Consider the following 18791-nt stretch of genomic DNA (forward strand, 5'->3'; position numbering starts at 1 on the left):
TAGCCTGTCTACGATGTTATTCAGTCTGTACATTGAGCAATCTGTGAAGGAGAAATTTGGACAGGGAATTACAGTTGAAAGAGAAGAAATGTAAACTTTTGAGGTTTGTTGATGACACTGTAATTCTGTCAGACAGAGCAAAGGATTTGGTAGAGCAATTGGACAGAATGGATAATGTTTTGAAAAGAAGTAATAAGACAAACATAAACAAAAATAAAAGGAGGATAGTGGAATGCAGTTGAATGAAATCAGATGATGCTGAGGGGATTAGATTAGGAAATGAGACACCAAAAGCAGTTGTTGCATTTTACTACAAAAAATATATATATATATATATATATATTTATATATATATATATAAATTTAAACAATGGACTGTCTTTCCTAAAGGTATCTGTACAGAGTGCAACCTCCTTCAGAAGTAAAACATGCACAATGAAGACTTAACACAAGAAAAGAGGGTCTGAGATAATTACACTTAAAAATTTCTTCTCTATTTATTACTGCAAGCAATACAAGTTCACAATAAATTGAGAGTGTAAGGCTGTTTACGTTGTGTTAATACCTATTGAGCACTCCCAAACAAGTCTGTAGAATGTTTTACCAACCCTTACATAATCATAATCAGAGATGCTGGCCAGTACTTACCTTCAGATAGCAAAAGTCCTACTACTACTATATATAGAAACAGGTAATGCAGAAAATACTAATCCTACCTTTCAGAATGTATATTTTCCTTCCTCAGAAAGGGGAGGGATAAGGAATGAAGATGACACTACAGCTCAGCGCATTAGACTTATTGGTAAGTTTTGATGTTGTTTCATTATTCGCAAGATCCCTCCCATGGATTCATCATAACTCATTGGCAGTAAGTTCAAAACCAATATAACAGCACTGTTTGATCATGCCCTTTCCTCCAATTACTTTTTATTCAATGCTGTATATTTTGAGCAAATTGGTGGTGTTGCCATGGGTAGTCATTCTCCACTCTGATAGTAAACTTCTTTATGGAAGACTTTGAAGGGAGAGCACTCAATTTCGTGAAACTACAACCAAAAGTCATCTGATAATATGCAGATGGTTTTTTTGTAGAGTAGCCCCACAATGAGGGAAAGCTGTAACAATGTTTACAGCAACTGAATTCAGTCCACAAAAATATCCTATTTACGATGGAAGTGGAAAAAGGCAGCTGTCTACCATTTCTAGTAGTCAGAAAGTGAATGGCTCACATTTACAAGCATCTAGCTGCCACCACCATTCACAACCAATGGGCATCCTTTGAGTGCTGGTGCACTGGGTACATGTTATATCTGATAGAGACAGCCTTTCAAAGGAGCTGCATCACCTACAACCTGTGACCAAAGATCATGGATGTTCTTCACATCATATCAGCACAGCTTTGAGCTGGAAACATGATCGCTCACAAGATCAAGAGGAGAAGAAGCTGTTCAAGTCCAGGGCATCCCTCCCAAATGTCCACAATATTTTATTGAAATTAAGCATAATCGTAAAGGAACATTATGTTACAGTAAACTTCCAGCCACCTACAAAGATCTGTGCCCTATTTGGTTCACTACAGAATGATCTGGGATAGTAGAATGCAGAAGTCTACAGAATACCACACCAGTGTTGCAAAACCTTCATTGGTGGCACCATATGCACAGTATGTGAAAGGTACATTGAGCATTGCCACACTCACATTTTGCAGCCCAGTTAGTCAGCCATAGTTGAGCATCATATCTCAACAGGAAATTTTGTGGATTATTCTGCCAGGGAAATCTTGGGGTCTATGAAAATATATTTGGTGGAATATCTTATTAATTGTGACGGCAGTTTTCAATTGAATGAAACATGGGAACTGAAGATTTCTTTAATATTTTAAGAAGGAAAACATTTTGCACTCAATGTCACATCTGATATCAGTTAAATTTATTATGTTAACATCTAAATTTTAATTCGGTAGTACCACAATAAAACACTCACCTGAAGATGAATGAGTGGTTCTTACCTGAAATATCATGACAAGATGTTGATGTCATCTGGCTGCAATCCTGAAACTCCATGTAGTACTTATTATGCAATGCAATCTTTTTTAATCACAAAATGTAACAGATGGCTTTTCCTTATGGGCAAGTTCTCTATAAAAGAAGGAAGAACGTGATATCAACATGAATTTTATAGAGCTAGGGTACATGTTCAGCTAGAGTAAGGATGGGAAAGAAAATCACCTGTATCCTCAAAGAAACCACTTTGGTATTCACCTCATGATTTAGGCAAGCCATGGAGAACCAGACAAGGATTTTACCCCAGTTCCTTTCACCTGTATGCCCGTTGCTTTAAACACTCTATCTTGTTCCATGTGGTATCTCGAGCATCCAAAGTTTGCATGTTATAACGGTAGATCCTTTAGGAACTGGAACTATACATAACACATTAATTATACTTCTTCTTTATTAAAATCGTTGTCCATTGCTGATTTTTTCAATAAAGACTCAGTATCAAGTAGTTCGGTAAATATTTTAGAGTCTGAATTTTATCAAGTATCCATTTCTGAGGCTGTGCCCCAACATTGTAGATTTTTCCAACTCAGTATTGAAGATACTGATGGAAATAATGTGTGTGAAAAATTTGTTCAGAATATAATTTTTGCATTCTGAGAGCGTGTTGAGGGTACTGCAGTTGTACATAAACAGCTTCTGAAATTGTTTTTATTACATTACTGCATATAAAAATGTATTTTATACAATCTGCAATTAATGATACAGTGAATTTTACACTTACAGTTACCTAAATTCATATTACAAAGAATGGCTTAGTATTTTGATACTGTTTTTTGCATAGTGAGGACACAAAGTTAATACAAACCATTAGGAATTTTGGCATGAAAAAATTACTTTGTTGATATATTCAATCTGTAGCTGAACTCTATATCTAATATACATTATTAATTTATTGGTGGACACTCCATCCAGTCATGCTCTTGTTGTTGTTGTCTTTCATCATATATTAGTGTAACTATCTTAAACATGGATAGTTGCTGGTTTATTATTAAATGAAAAAAATACATTTTTGCGTTAAACATTTTTTAAAACTTTGTAATAACTAAATTTCTGTTTCAGAATCATCACACTGTACTGAAAAAGCACCTCCAAACTGCTACATTTGAACGTGGTCAGTTGCAACAAACTGCAGCAGAACTTGAAGAAAAGGCTGAACGTTTACGCTACGAACTGGCTGATGCTCAAGAAGCTGCAAAAAGCCAAGATGAAGTAGTTGTGTTGCTACAGAAACAGCTAAGTTATTTGGAATCTGTGCATGCTTCTTGCCTTGAAGATGCACAACATCATCACCTCAGGATTGCAAATCTTGAACAAGAATTGACACACTTACAGGACATATGCCACAAGGTATCCTGTCATTCTTCCATAAAAATTAATAATATTAGAGATACTAAATCATAACAGATGTGGAACACTACTGATCTTTAAGGATTTCCTTGGACTCTAGCTGATTTTATTGGACACTTGGTATATTTTGATAAACATGAAATAGATTGTTTTGTTTTAGACAGCTTACCAAACAGTCTTTGTCAAATTCTAATTACAAGTCTGAGCCTTTTAAGTTGTCAGGTAAATAGTTGTGTAACTCACCAACATATTATAAATAATATTATTGAGCGATACACATGCATGAGCCAAACCATAATGACCACCTGCTTAATAGTGTGTTGGCCCACCTTAAGAACACAATACAGTGGTTATACTGTGTGGCAAGGATTTTGTAAGTCCTTGTTAGGTGTCTGAAGGTATTTGGCCCGAGATATGTACAGACAGATCATACAATTCCCATAATTACAGGTCACTAGTTTGTGGGTTTGGAGCTGGTGCTCTATAGCGTCCCAGATATTTTCCATGGAATTCAAATTAGGCAAATTTGGTGACCAGAACATCAGTGTGAGCTCACTACCATGCTTCTCAAACCACTGTAGAATTGTTCTGGCCTTGTGACATAGACCATTAGCCTACTGGAAGATGCCATCAGTGTTCTGGAACAGATAAAGCATGAAAGAATTGAAGGGTCTGCATTAAAACATAGCTATCATTGTGTCCTTAATTACCTTTAGCCCACCAGCCTGTGTCCATAAGACAGTGCATATTTTGAACAGTTATTTAACTGGATGATGGTGTATCTGGGCACAAACGTTGACCTGTTGTAACTAGTAATGTTATTCACCCAACCATGCGACATGTTTCCATTGATCCATCATCAAATCTTGAGGATCCCACACTCACTCTAATTGTAATTCATTATGTCATTGGCTCAACATGGGAACACGTGGAGGCCAAGTTCAACAATGAGTTATTTTGGACATGTTCAAAAGAACAGACAGCACACATTTATGTAATTGATTTCCCTTGATGAGCAATGAGTCCACCACTTCCAGTGTGTATGCACAAATACATTTGACATCCTGTGGGAATTTCAAAGTAGTGCAGCAGTGTGGTGTGGCACTGCTGTGACTAAGATCTACTCAGCTATGGTCAGTCTCTTCTCGCATGCATGCCTCCTTGACATTACTGAAATGCAGTTCTCAGCTGAAAAAAGCTACAGAAAAATGCAGATGTACACCTTGTAACCACAGGTTGCACTAAAATTCTTTTGTTAGTGGAAGGTTAGTAACAGTTAAATGAAAGTATTTGTGTGTGTAAAATTTTGCTCTATTATGGTAAGCTTGCATATGTCAGTTACTACCAAGCCTTACTGTAAGCTGTACAAAGTCTGAAAAATTCACACATGCACATTATTCATAAGTGTAGTCAGTTTATGGTAATTATTAGTTATCCTTCACTGAAAGCTTACAAACAGATTGTTTCTTATAGAATTGCTATCTCATATGATGCTAAAATTAATCTCAGATAACAAAATGTTAACGTTCATGAGTAGGCAACATGCCACACAGAATTTAGTTATTTAAAGTGTCACCAAAAGTTCTGAATTTCACACTGTATGTTAAGTCAAATTCTCTTCAACACTTTACAGCACTTCTCAAACTTTTTGGTACCAAAATATCACAATATTAATAACTTTGATTGGAACACCTATCAATAGCTCTGATCACAATGAGATCCAATCCCTGACTCTGCTCGTCTCTCTACACAAACAGGGTTTCTAGTTCCCAAAATACATGTGAATATGCTAACTTCTAATTGGCAGAAAAACATCACAGCCAATCAGAAACCAGGATCAGACCCACTCAATGTCATGCATATATTCAGAGCCAACCAAAATTTGTCACTGAACCAGAATAGTAAATTAACATAAATAAATTTTGAAAACCCACAAATATAAAATTAACTACCCCTCAACAAAGCTACTGTACTGAATTCATAATCTCATTTACACAGTACCATAAACCACTGAAATAGTTTATAACAAATTCCCCAGTAAAAGTGTCTTAACACACACTTCATTCTCGAACATTCCCCACAAGACCAATTATTTCAAAGTATAGTATAAAAACTTTACATAAAACATTATTGCGCATTCACACCCTCATTCAGTCTCATAACTAAGCACAATTATAATAATAATTAGTAAACAATTACAAAATTAAACAAACATAATTGCAAATAAGAAATACAGTATTTTTTATTTATTTATTTATTTATTTATTATCATCCCAATGATCACATTTGTGATATAGGACTTGTCAGGGTACATTTTAACAACTATATAATATCTTTACAAAATTTGTATCTGTGCTGAATTCATACTAATCTATCTTATGTTTAATACAATATACAACTAATAAGTGTTTTTATAACATAATTTATTATGCACTGATGTAATTTCATTTGTCACATTAACTTAAACATATATTTTATACAGTTGCGCAGAGATATTCACTTATGCTGTAATAGCATTTGTCAAGTATGTGGTTCTTTAGAACAGTTTTAAATTTATCCTCATTTTCCAGCTCTTTGATATGTTTTGGTAATGCATTAAAAAGTTTGATGCCTTGATTACATACATGTTTCTGGCTTCGGGTCCTTGTTACAGCTTGTATGTGGAGATCTTTACATTGCCGTGTATTGTAATTATGGAAGTCTGTATTGGTTTTCATTTTGACCTGATTTCTTTTGATCACCAACAGACATTTCAGAATGTATAATGATGGAATTGTTACAATTTTCAATGCTTTAAAAAGGGGCCTACAATGTGTTTGAGGTGGGCTGTGGGTCATTATCCGAATAGCACGTTTTTGCAATTTGAAAATCTCATTTAGACGACAATTTGTTTTTCCCCAGAATACTATCCCATAGGATGCAATGGACTGAAAATAGCCAAAATATACTAATCTGGTACAGTCATTACTACAAACTCTTGAAATTATTCTAAGCACAAAACATGCTGAATTTAGTATTAGTGCTAAGTTCACCACATGGTCCTTCCAATTAATCTTCTCATCAATGTGCATACCCAGGAATTTTGCACACTGTACTCTTTCAAGTTGTTTGCCCTCCATGGTGGGATTTAGGTTGTCCTGTTCACTTATTTTTCCATATTGCACATAATTAGTTTTTTTTGCATTCAGTGTTAGCTTGTTAGCACTAAACCATTTTTGTATATCTTGTAGGACATGGTCCACAGTACTGTGCAATGACTGCTTCATATCACTAACTATTAAACTAGTATCATCAGCAAATAACATGATTCTAGCTTTTCTCTCTGACACCTGAATATCATTAATGTAAATGAGGAACAGCAAGGGGCCTAGTACACTTCCTTGAGGTACTCCTACTGTGACCTCCCTTGGATCTGATCTGAGTTTAATTTTTTGATTAATATTTGGTGCTGTAATTTCAACCACCTGCATCCTCTTTTCCAGATAAGACTCAAACCACTTTTTTACCAGTCCTCTGATACCTATAGCTTCAAGCTTTTTCAAAAGTATGCTGTGGTCAACAGTGTCAAAGGCTTTTGACAAATCTAGATTTATCCCAACTACACTATTTCCCTCTTCCAATTTAGTGATTATTTCTTTTGTGTATTCTAGTACAGCTGTTTCGGTACTTCTCCCAGCTTGAAATCCATGCTGATTACTGTTTATCAGATTGTGCATATTAAGATAATGTGTGACTCTATATTTCATTAGTATCTCTAAAACTTTAGAGAAAGTTGGAAGGAGTGAGACAGGTCTGTAGTTTTCTATTTTAAGTTTATCACCCTTTTTCAACAGGGGAATGACTTTAGAAATTTTCAGTTTTTGTGGAAACACGCCCTCAGCCATTGACAAGTTTGCTATGTGCGTCAATGGTTTCGCTATCTGATTAGCTGTTTTCTTTACTAATATTATTGGCACCTCATCTACTCCAGCTGACATCTTGGACTTCAGACTTTTAATCACTTTTAGAACTTCTTTTTCGTTCGTTGGAACTGCCATCATACTGCTGGCTGCCTTGGGTGCTTCCATCTTAATCTGCTCCCCAAGATTCCTGCTTAATGTCTGGGGTACATTTAAAAAGTAATTATTTATATAATTAGGCATGGCATATTTATCTACCATTTTATTCTCCTCATCTTTTAGAATAATTTCCTTGTCTTTGGTAGGTACCCCGGTTTCTTTTCTCACAATTTCCCATGCTATTTTAGTTTCATTTCTGGACTGTTTTATTTCCATATTATTACTTAATAACTTTGCATTTGCAATTACTCTGCGGTATATTTTTCTATACCTCTTTACATATTCTATAAAATCAATATTTGTACACTCCCTCAACTCTGAATTCAGTTTTTTCATGTTTTCACATGATTTCTTAATTCCAAGAGTCATCCAAGAACTTGACTTTATGTATCCAGTAGACTTGACTCTGGTCAGTTTCTTTGGAAAACACATCTCAAAGTTCATCATATAAATCGATGCAAATACACTATATGCCTCATCTGTACTTGACTGTTTCAAAACATCTAACCAATTTTCATTTTCTAAGATACTTATGAACTGATGACAGCTGTCCACAGAGAAGTTTCTTTTGTAAATATTATTTACACCTTTATCTTCCTTTGACCTTAAAGGGATTTCAATGGTGAGAGCATTGTGGTCAGACAATCCTAAATCTATGTTTGTTACCTCTATGTCAGTTTCTGACATATTTGAGAAAATGTTATCTATGAGGCTATTGGAGGTGTTTGTTATTCTAGTTGAATTGTTTATGTGTGGTGACATGTTGAAACTCTTTAATATGTCCAAAAATTGCCTTTTTTGTTGACTTTCAACTAGAAGATTAATATTGAAATCACCACAAAGAATAATCACAGTTTATTTTTTGTAAATAGTATTTAGCAACAATTCTAATTTATCAAAAAAGATTTCTATGTTTCCACATGGTGACCTATACACTGTTATGACTATGACTTTTTTCATCAGGCCATATAGCTGGACAGCAGCTGCTTCAAAAAACTTTTGATTGCACCTCAAACAGTGTCACCTAGTGACCTCTACCAGATCACATAGAAACTACATATACTCAGGCATCTGATGCCATCTGTCCTCCACATGACTCATACCGCCTGTCACCACTTTTATCTCTGATCTCAATTGGCATGATGTAAGGTGGTACACCTTACACCCCCTTTAATTATGAATAAGTTTTCCTTGCAAATAAAAATGTTCGAATAATTTAACTCAAACACTGAACCAATTCCAAAACCAAAATAAAGTGAATTACATTTCCCTTCCTTCAGACTTGGTAGTTCTAAACCTAACATAGCATATGACTCACAAAATTATATTGCTTCCAAATTCATCAAAATAGTTTTTCACTCAAAATTAGTTTTTTCACACAACAATGAAACTTCTATTTCCTGTCCATTTCACAATATTTATAAAATTTTCTTCTTTCACTCTGGATGGTGTCTTTTTATTTTACACCAATTAAATTCTCTCCAACCTTAATGTTGGCACTTCATTAGCCTCACAGCTTTTTCCCCATAGTTCCTGAAACCAGAGTTTTGTTGAAGCCAACTTCTTGAAATGAATCATTATTACATACATTTCTTAAATTCCATTTTACAATTAACTAAATTAACACTCTCTATTCTAACTAGTGCATTAAAGTGGCACCCATTTAAATTTAATTGAAGCCATAAGTAATTAAATTGAAATAATTTCAAAACTTCAGTAAATTATGGTAGCTAATGGCATTTTATTTCTTTACGTAGCTAACTGAAATATTTACGTTAAATAGATTCAAGTTCTTTCAAATTGATTTCCATCTAGTACAAATAATTCTTTGACAATATTTACAACATAATGTAGTTACCACGTATTATGTAATTTCCTTCATTACAACTTGTGTACAGTCACTTATCTGGTATAAATACTTTAGCGAAGCCACAATGTCTCTCACAATCTTCACTGTAATGTTTTGACTTAATATAGACACAGATTATATACAATTTCAAAAAACTTATATACAATTTTTTCTTTTAACCTTCTTTCTTTCCAACTCTCTCATATATGAGTTTGGCTAATGTCAATATTAGTATTCTCCTTTCCAAACTTCATTAGATTCTTTACATCACCATACTAATCAGTCAATCTCAATAGCTATATTCAGTATTTTTCCATGTTACAAAAATCTGTTAACCTTTTTCTATTAGAACAACATGCCATCTCCTTGCAATAAGTCATCTTACTCCATCATTATCTATTTTTCATCATGACAATACACCTTATTCCTCATTAGTCTCCATTTACCAATATGTTCCTTCACATGTCACGTTTAGTAGACTTTACATAATCAATTCAAAGTCCACTACCAATTTTTCATTAGTACAACACCTCTCATTATCCCGAGTTACCTCAGATCATCATTAATCACTTTATTTTCACAACCACATCCTGGAATCACTTCAAATTACATTAACCTTTCCTTCCACAATTAAACATTTCTCTCTGTTTATAACCTTCAACATGGCAATAACCCCTGCTGCTTCCACTTTACTACAGATGTGAAAAAAAGTTAAAGATGATAGCACAAAGTTCAGAATGGCAGAAGAGGAAGATTGACAACATGAAAAGAAATTGAAGTAGTATTGTCAATAACTCAAGTACCTGGTAATTGTCAATTACCTAGCATTGCAAAGAGTGCAATGTCAAATGATTCAAATGGCTCTGAGCACTATGGGACTTAACTGCTACGGTCATCAGTCCCCTAGAACTTAGAACTACTTAAACCTAACTAACCTAAGGACAGCACACAACACCCAGCCATCACGAGGCAGAGAAAATCCCTGACCCCGCCGGGAATCAAACCCGGGAACCCGGGCGTGGGAAGCGAGAATGCTACTGCACGACCACGAGATGTGGGCTGAGTGCAATGTCCTCTGTGGTATTTGCCCCAACTCCTTTTTTTATTGTTCTTGATATCTTCAGCAATATTAAACTCACAACTTTCAAGGGCCCATTTCTGAATCTATTTTTTTCCCTTGCTATCCAGTTACTAGAATCCATTTCTCTCTACATTACTTTCATATGGTTTAACAAAATAAATGTGCCTGCTCAACACTTTCATTCATTCCAAATGCAACAGAACTTACATCAATAAGCTGCAGGTCATCACTTATAGCTTCAGCTACCACAACATCAACACCTTTTCCCTCCACATAAAACTCTCTTACTTCCTTAAAGTGAGCACCCTTTTCTGCATCACTATTTCAACCATAACATATGGCACAGGAACCACTGCCTGTTCATTCCAAACTTCCACCTCTTGATTGGAGTAAGCGTCCTTTTTTGTGCATTACCACCTACAAAAACACCAGCTTTAGGCCATACTGTCTGTGCTCTATAACCACTGACTTTCATGGAAGCAGACTCCACTTTACTTTACTCCACAGTTGGCTCTAATTTATCATCCAGAATGGATACCAGAACCTTATCACTTCCAGATCTAACTTCCATACAGAACATTAAATCCTCAGCATCTAAAATACAACAAAAATTAATTTTTGCCCTACTTTGCAAGACTTATTTATTTATTTGTTTTCAAGAGATGGCAGGTGTTACAAGTATCAAAGATTTCTTTCCCAAATCACCTAATCCACAGAAGGTGTGGTCACATCAGATAGGATAGACCTCAGGTGGAAAAGGGTAAAACAAAAGTTGAAAAGCACAGTCGGAATAGAACTTGGATAGGAAAGAGTTAGGATAGAGTGCACCAAAAAATAAGAATGCACGCACCCAGCTGGGGAATGCACCACTCACCAAGTGATGTGCCTTCCAAAGTCAGCAGATCCACTACTTCATATGCACCCAAAACCTTGTCTAATAACTCACCATGTTACTCCAAGGTTACAGTCGAAATCAAGACCTCGTCAACATCAACAGTTTTTTTTCCCCTCAGTAGTTCTTCACCTATAACTTTTGACATAGCTCTCACAAAAGCACAAACACTTATGTTTATTCCAGATGGTATGAACACATATTGATAACACTTACTTTCAAATAAGAATGCTGCATGCTTCCTGGATTCCTTTGCCCGTGACAAATTCCATTAGCCACACATCATGTCTATTGAAGTCAAAAATTTAGCCCCTTTAAATTCTTGCAACAGTTCATTGATGTTTTCACACATCTCACTTTCTGGTTAACTATTTTATTCAAAGCCCTAGTATCCAACACAAGTCTCATAGATCCATCTCACTTAATAACCACAATTAATGGACACACTTACAGCTTGCTCAATAATACCCCACTAAAGCATTTTATGGATTAAGTCCATTACTGCTTCCCTATGTTTTTTTGTAATTGTTATAGCTTTTTTTGAAAAACTGTGCATCTTCCTTCACAGTCAAATAACATTCATAGTCATAGTCCTGGCTGATCTGAGAAAATATTTTTATGCTTAAGCATAACCTCTTTTAACTCTTCCTTCTCACTTCCATTTAATTCAGGTATTTCTTCTACTTACCATTCAATCTTGTCCTGTACAGCCAGCAACTCTTCTATACCAATCCCCATTTCCTCAGTGCCATGTTCATTATACCCTTCCATATATTTCCTTTTTCTGTAATACCTGATGGGAAAACTGTCACTCCCTTCAGTAGTTACATTCTTTTTCCTAGAAAATGGTATAGTTACATTTCTTCCTTGCATTTCCAGCATCACAGAATCCTCACTGAAATCTAGCTGTCCTTCATATTTTTTGAAGAAGTTTACCCCTATCAATGTGCCCACACTTAATCCTTGAATTATTAGGAAGATGTGATAAAACTGTATACCATTTATTTTAAGAGGTTGCAACACTTCATATTTACCACATTTCCAATCTTTCCTGTGGCTTTTAACGACCTCCTTTGTTACATACAATTGGATGATAATTAACTGTAATAAATGTTCATGGAGTTAAAGTATTGTTGCCGAGTCAAGTGATAGTTTTAAAGAGAAATTACTCATCTGTTACTTAAATTTATTCTGCCTGGATGCCAGGTTTTCTTTTAAGTCTGGAAACTGTATAGGTTGACGTGTTTCTTGAAATAACATAGATGACAAACTGATCTGTATGTAATTTTCATTTTTAATATTCCTAGATGCCTTGCTGCCATCAATTACAATGTTCACTCAGTGAAATGCATTCCATTTTTATGCAACTCCAGAAAAACTTTAATCTCTTCTTCCTGCCTTCCTTCCTTCCCACCAGACAAACATATAACCAACTGGTACCCACTTAACATTGATCCAAAGCACATCAGTAAAGATATAGTCATACTAAGATCGAAACATAGAACATTAAATCGAAATTAATTTACATAAAATCAAATTTACTCAACAGCATAGATCACATAGAAACTACATACACTTGGGCATCTGATGCCACCTGTTCTGTGCATGACTCATACTGCATACCTGTTCACCATTTTTGTGTCTGATCTCAATTGGCACTATGTAAAGCACTATTCCTCACATGGACAGGGGCTGTGGGTAGGTGGCACTAGATGGTAATGTGGGTCAGCCAAGAAGCATTCTGAGATAGTCCACACAATTGCTGTGAACACTGTGTCTGGATGGTGGAGTGGTTAAATTAGCTGCCTAATAAGTAGAAGATCCTGGGTTCAAATCCCAGTCCGGTACACATTTTCACTCATTGCCACTGACTCCACATGAAATCCTGATGCAGTTGACATCAGTAGTTCCTTACATTTTATTTCCTTCCTCCCTGTGCCATCTTCAATTTACATAATATACATCACATTTGCAGATTCCACATGGTGTCTGTTCTTTCAGTCATATCTGTTATACCAGATGAGATGCATTTATACAACTGATGCATCTCAATGGGCAATGAATCCACCACCTTCAGTCCAGATGCACAAATACGTTCTACCTCCTGTGGGAATCTCAAAGCAGCAAATGTGGAGGACATCGATGAGGACTGCAGATAAGTGGCACTAGGTGGAAATGTCGGTTGTCTGAGAGGTGTGCTGAGATAGTGCATGCAGTTGTGATAAGCACTGTGTCCAGGTGGTGCACTGGTTAACACAACAACCCAGTAAGCAGGAGATTCTGAGTTCAAATCATCGCTGCCGATTCCGCATAAAGTTGTGAGGGAGCTAACATCAGTAGTTCCTTCCATTTCCTTTCCTTTCCTTTCTCCCTCCCTCCACCTTCAATGTACATAAAGTGCACTGAATGGTGTGCTCTAAAGCACTTGTACCTATACCAACATTATATTCTGTCATCAAATTTTTAAGAGGTTGCCACCTATCCTGCTTTACAGAGTGTTCAAAACTACAACCTCCTTGTTCTGTGGTGTTGTGTGAATGTCCAACACCTCATCACCTGGTTATGGTTTTACTGTCCATGAACCACTGTCTGCTCACGAAAGTAGCACACAAATAGCTGACTTGCTTTGTTGTTCCAAGATGTTCATTTACTGGGGCTGCATCATAACAGTGTCTGCTCTTTTTCAGAATCTCTTATGTCAGTGAATTTCTCCATTTGTGGTATGTATTACCCTTAGAATGATTTTCCATTCATATCTGCTTCAAATACATATTTTCCTTACCATGTCATGTGCCGACAACACTACCAGGTGTCACTCAGTCTTGTAATGGGCAGTGAAATATATCTGAATGGCAATTTGACACTTAATAAAATATATTTCTCCAGCATATTTTATATTATTAGATTACATGGACCATCAAACAGTAGAAAAAAGAAAAAAAGAATAATCCATCTGCAAATATTGTTTATTTTTTGCACTTTATATATGCTCCTTCTGTTTCCTTCTCTTACATAGTACAAAATACACACACACACACACACACACACACACACACACACACACACACACCAATCATCATCATCATCATCATCATCATCATTATTGTTATGATAAACAAAGGCTATTATTTTCTTGTTTATGCCACTGAATCCTTAAGCAGTTCTTTAAGTTTCTTCTGAACCATATAATTATATTCAAATTACTTGAAAGTCTTATAAGTCAACAATTTACCAAGGTCTTTGAGAGCTGTATGATATCTTATAACTTAGAAATATTTTCCCATCCTTATGATTAATAGCAGTTTATGAGTTAATAGATTAGCAGCAATGAGTTCTGCCTGGAATAGATTTTTTTTTCTTGTGCATAAAAACTGACAGTCATTGTACAAAAAATTCCTTCTTTCCAATTTCTTACGGTTAATCAAGTCTTCTTGTCTTAAAATTATGTCTTTCCCTTACTACTTCACTCTTCAATCTTGCAAGGGAACTTGTACTAAATAAAAGAACATGTACGCATATTTGTGGTAATGTCTACTTTACTTTATTACTCAGTGTAATAGGGCAACAACTTAAATCAAGCAGGAAACAAAACACACTTCTGAAACTCTAGTCCGAAGCAATTGGCCCCAAAGATAATGCACACAGTGTCCTGCTGACTGTCAATAGTCACTCCCACATATCCCCCCCCCCCCACCCCCCCCCCCCCACCCCACCACCACCTAAAGTGTGGTGTGCCAGGTATGACAGGGTACTTTAACTTCAGCTTTTGGCCTGCACGAATGCAGACAGTAGTAGGAGGTTAGGTGGTTCTGCTGATGCACCTGGTCCTGGGGCGTGAAAGTCAGGTGGGTCACAGCTGTCTGGCTCTGTTGGGATTGAGGCAGGCACAAAGTTGACTGTGGGGTTGTGGCCAACACTGGCCAAGTCCAAGTGGACTTTTCCCGCTGTTTCGAGACTTTGGCTACCTTTCCCTGGAAGAGGATGTCCACTGTGTGTGTGTCTCATTGTAGTACTTAGTATGGGCTAGTGTACATTGGCTGCAGAGGATGTCATACCAGATCCATGTGAAACATTACATGTGAACAACTATCAAGAGCCTTGTGTACAGAAACTGGATGTGTGCTGTGCTGTGACATCAGAGTTGCACAGAGTGTCTCTGCATGCTTTCTCATTTGTTGTGAGAGATGGGGTAGTTGTGCCTTGTTCAGGAGTGGCACAGGTGCAAGAAATTCCACTAGAACATGTAATGGTTCCCTGTACACTAACTCCACTGATCAACAGCCCACCTCAGTTTTTCAGGCATTCTGTGAAACCAGCGGCAACATTTAAGTGCAAGAGTCTTTGTGGCACATCAGAGTGGGCTTTAAGATGCAGTGCCATCTTTCCAACAAGCTGTTGCTTGCTGGGTGGTAGCTGGTTGTCCAGTTTTGCTGAAAACTACAAAGTTTTGACAACTGCTGGAACAGTGTGGACCCAAATTGGCATACCTGGTCAGTGGTAATGAAAAATGGACACCTGAAATGTGCTACCCAAGTTTCCATGAATAATCATATGATAGTCTCCATAGAAATGTCTCATCAGAATGGCCTTTGCACACCTTGTGCAATGATCCACTGATGTAAATAAATACCTACAGCCTTCAGAAGGGGAGAGGGGTCATGCCCAAAATGCATGGCAGAAGTCGGGAATTGTCCCACTGGAGCATGCACATGGCATCCTACTTTGCTGCATAGGCACTGAAGGGAAGTGCAGGCCCACTCCCATATATCTTTCTTGATCGATGATCATATGAAGTGGTCCATCACCAACCTTACACAGGCGTTAGTTCCTAGGTGCGCCAGTTTTGGGATGCCGTCAAATACTTTTTGTCGGAATTTAGGAGGAATGTATGGGTGTGGTCTACCAGTAGAAATGTCACAACATATGTTAGATGAGCTGTGGGGTACATCCATGAGTTGGAAATGCAGACCAGTGGAAGAGTTTGTCAACAAAGACTGTAGCTGTGTCTTCAAAGTTTGAGCACTTGCAAGTTTTGAACAATTCAGCTTCATAGTTAACCCATTGATGCTTGAAAGATAGTGTGCTATAATATTGACAGCTCCATGGATATGGTGCATATCTGTAGAAAAGCAGCATATATACTTGATTTGGTTAGCCTGCCAAGGCTATGGAAACCTGACACAATAGGTTTATGGTTGGTGAATATTGTGACAATTCTGCCCTAAATGAAGGAACAGAAATGCTTGACACCCTCATACATCACAAGGAGTTCCCTGTCGTATGCAGTCCAATGAGTCTGGGCAGCATTTAACTTTTGAGGAGAAAACATTCAGTGGCTGCCAATGTCTGTTAACCTTCTGATGAAGTGCCACACCTATTGAGAACTGGCTTGTATTGACTATGAAGGCCAGGTGTGCTGCTGATGCAGGGTATGTGACAGCCACTGCATCGCACAGGGTGTTTTGCTGTTCCAGGGAGGTTGCATTGATAAAAGTATACCATTCCTAGGAATTGCCTGAGTTCCTGATAATGTTGAGGCAGAGAGAGGTACACAACAATTCCAATCTTTTATGCACTGGATACATGCCCTGGGCTGACAATTTCTAATCTAGGAAGGTCACCACTGGATCCCTGAACATTCACATGTCCTCATTATGTGTTATTCCACGATCACTAAACTTATTTCACATATCCTTCACATGCTTGTGTTCCTCAACATACCAAAATATTGCATAGGTAGGCAAAACAGTAAAGAAACCCTCTTAGTACACTGTCAAAAAACCTCTGCCAAGTTTGGGTAGCATTTTTGAGCCCAAATGGCATTACTAAAAATTTAGATAGCCCAAATGGGGTTGTCTCTGCCATTATAAGTATGTCTGGTTTGCCCGTGGGAATCTGGTTGTAAACCTTATGGGAATCCAACACACTGAATATGATCACACCAGCTAATGAATGAGTAAAGTCTTGTGTGTGTGGCACTGGATATCTGTCCATCACAGTTCAAGCATTCGGTTCCAGATAATCAAATGGCTCTGAGCACTGTGGGACTTAACTTCTGAGGTCATCAGTCCCTCCAGATAATCACCAGACAGACTTCACAAACCATTTTTCTTATGGACGAGGTGTAGCAGGGAGGACTACGAACTCTTGGATGGTTGAGTGATTGCTTCTTGTAACATCCCATCAAAAATGGCCTTCGTTTTCATAGGCAACCAGATGTGAGTCTATGAACATGGCAAGAGACTGGTGGGCCTGATATATATCTTGTGCTAACTGTGCCCCTTTTTGTTCCATGTCTCTGTGGCTTGCGTGCTGCCACTGTAGGCGAAGCAGTGGGGAGCTGCTGCTGTTCCACCACCTGTTTTATGGTCATTTGAGACATCTCCAGGTCAGACTCATTCTTCAACATGGTAGCCTTCAGCTTGTCTTTTCTGACTGTAACTTGCTGGAAATGCCTCTGTTTGCACCAATCTCCTCCTCCAAATTATGGCTGGTCAATTGCACATTGCAGCAATAATGCTCCCACCAACTTCTGTCATCCGCTGATGTAGGCATGCTGAGGTTGTCTAACCTTGGGTACACATAAAATGTTAGCAACCCCTGTATTCCGTGGGTACTGGCACCATAAGCAGAATGAATGACACATGCGTTGTGTAATTCCACAGTTGGTGCATGTTTTTCCAGGAAATCGGTGCCCAGTATAGGTTAGCCAATGTCAAGCAACACAAAGGTCTAGTTACATTTCTCTGAGAATCCAGTGTCAACCACCAGTGTTTTTTTCAGTGTTAATAAACTTTACCAACAGCCATACACTTTAAGATATTTCATTTTATTCTGATATCAACCAGTTTCAGCAATTCATTTTGCCATCTTCATGCCCCATACACTTAAAAGTATGCACCAGCCAATGTCCCCTGGCCGTGATGGACCAACAGAGACCAGTGTTTTTTGTTCACATGTTTGAATGACCAAGTCATCGACTATTTGAACCTTGTCTGTGTGTCTATCTGTGGAGAAGGAATTAACAAGTGGGGTGCTAACATCTGACCCAGTGTCAACCAAAAACACCTGAACCATAGAGTGATTAAGGATGGACAGCCTTTGTGTAGCTGCATATCTGACAGCTGCTGAAATTGATCCCTATCACATAGACTCACACTGAAGCAGGCATGTTTTCCAGTGCTGTGAGTTTAGGTGCAGGTGCTGGTCATTATGCTTGGCTGCACTTAAGGTGGGCCATGAGAGACGTTTTGGTATGAATATGACATCCTGCACTTGCTAGCTTTGATCTGAAATTCTTTGGAACCAACAATAACCTGTTTCATTGTTTATGTGTCATGGAGGCTACATTGTGTGGCAAGATAGTGTGTGTAGATCCTCTATCGCGATGTCACGGTGCTGGAAGTGTCACAGCTGGGCTGTCAGCTTATCAATGGGGGCACAGAGGGATCGGAGATCTTTGCTCACATCCAGCAGTCACTGGGCAGCTGTGGCAGCATTTGCC

General features: G+C 37.5%; 1 protein-coding gene and 1 long non-coding RNA gene across 2 annotated transcripts in view; both read left to right on the forward strand.

Moving 5' to 3' along the window:
- Window positions 1–3235, forward strand: part of LOC126184985 (uncharacterized) — a 61914-nt gene extending 58679 nt beyond the window's left edge. Inside the window, exon 4 of the long non-coding RNA XR_007536924.1 lies at window positions 3120–3235. This is a non-coding gene — a long non-coding RNA (uncharacterized LOC126184985). The remainder of the gene's footprint in view (window positions 1–3119) is intronic.
- A 23-nt stretch (window positions 3236–3258) lies between these two features.
- Window positions 3259–18791, forward strand: part of LOC126184984 (uncharacterized) — a 230277-nt gene continuing 214744 nt past the window's right edge. The window contains exon 1 of the mRNA XM_049927688.1: window positions 3259–3407. The gene's annotated coding sequence lies outside the window, so the exon portion shown is untranslated. The remainder of the gene's footprint in view (window positions 3408–18791) is intronic.

The sequence above is a fragment of the Schistocerca cancellata genome, chromosome 4, assembly GCF_023864275.1.
Source record: "Schistocerca cancellata isolate TAMUIC-IGC-003103 chromosome 4, iqSchCanc2.1, whole genome shotgun sequence".
In the NCBI taxonomy this organism is placed as follows: Eukaryota; Metazoa; Arthropoda; class Insecta; order Orthoptera; family Acrididae; genus Schistocerca; species Schistocerca cancellata.